The following is an 879-nucleotide window of genomic DNA, read 5'->3' as shown; positions in this document are numbered from 1 at the left end:
GGCTCGCATTCCTACGGTCGGAGATGGCCGGTACAGGCCAGGGCGACGGAGTGCCCGACTGGAGTCCAGCGCGGCCGCTCCAGCTGACCAGAGTCGCTCACCGGACCGGCAGCTCTGTGGCTCCAGCTGACGAGGTTGGCCTACACGGTCGCCGCGAGTTAACCCCGACATTTCTTTAGATTACACTACAAAACCAAAGCGAAATTAGAATTATATATTAATACCATCAGCTGCTGACGGGCGTTGACATATATTAACGGGACAGGTAGAAATGTGTACCCCAACCGGGACTCGAACCCGGGATCTCCTGCTTACATGGCAGACGCTCTGTCCATCTGAGCCACCGAGGGCACAGAGTATAGTGTGACTGCAGGGACTATCTCGCGCACGCCTTCCGTGAGACCTACATTCTCACCTTGTATGTCCACACACTGCATTCGTAGTGTCTGTTCTCTCGGACATGTCCGATAGAACAGACACCATATCCATATAAGTATACAAAACCAAAGGCCTCACGTTCGATCCCCAGTCAGTTTTACAATTTTTTATCTCTCACCTATCACTTATTTCACCTCTGCCCACGTTTGTCGTTCGGAGACCAAGTTAAACTACAGACCCTCCAGTAGAACCACGCCAAGTGGCGGCTTTGGGTTGATGATAGCTTATAACTGAATGACGTAGATGCTTTTTCGTATGTCATCCGCACGTTAACTGACGTTACGAGTCTATTATCTAACGGATGTATCTCTGCTTAGGTATTGGGTGTTGGCCTCCATGGTGATCAAGCGGTTTGTGTTCGCGCTTCGCAAGACTAACGTGTATGAAGCGGCGCTTCGACTCCCGCTCAAACTTAGTTTTTAATCTATATATTTTTTCAGC

General features: G+C 49.9%; 1 non-coding gene across 1 annotated transcript; it reads right to left on the bottom strand.

The window, feature by feature from the left end:
- Positions 1-276: 276 nt before the first annotated feature.
- On the bottom strand, positions 277-351 carry Trnat-ugu (transfer RNA threonine (anticodon UGU)). The gene has a single exon. It is a non-coding gene; the product is annotated as a tRNA-Thr (tRNA).
- Between the last annotated feature and the right edge of the window lie 528 nt (positions 352-879).

The sequence above is a fragment of the Schistocerca serialis genome, chromosome 7 (genome assembly GCF_023864345.2).
Source record: "Schistocerca serialis cubense isolate TAMUIC-IGC-003099 chromosome 7, iqSchSeri2.2, whole genome shotgun sequence".
In the NCBI taxonomy this organism is placed as follows: domain Eukaryota; kingdom Metazoa; phylum Arthropoda; class Insecta; order Orthoptera; family Acrididae; genus Schistocerca; species Schistocerca serialis.
This window is presented reverse-complemented; position numbering and strand designations above follow the sequence as displayed.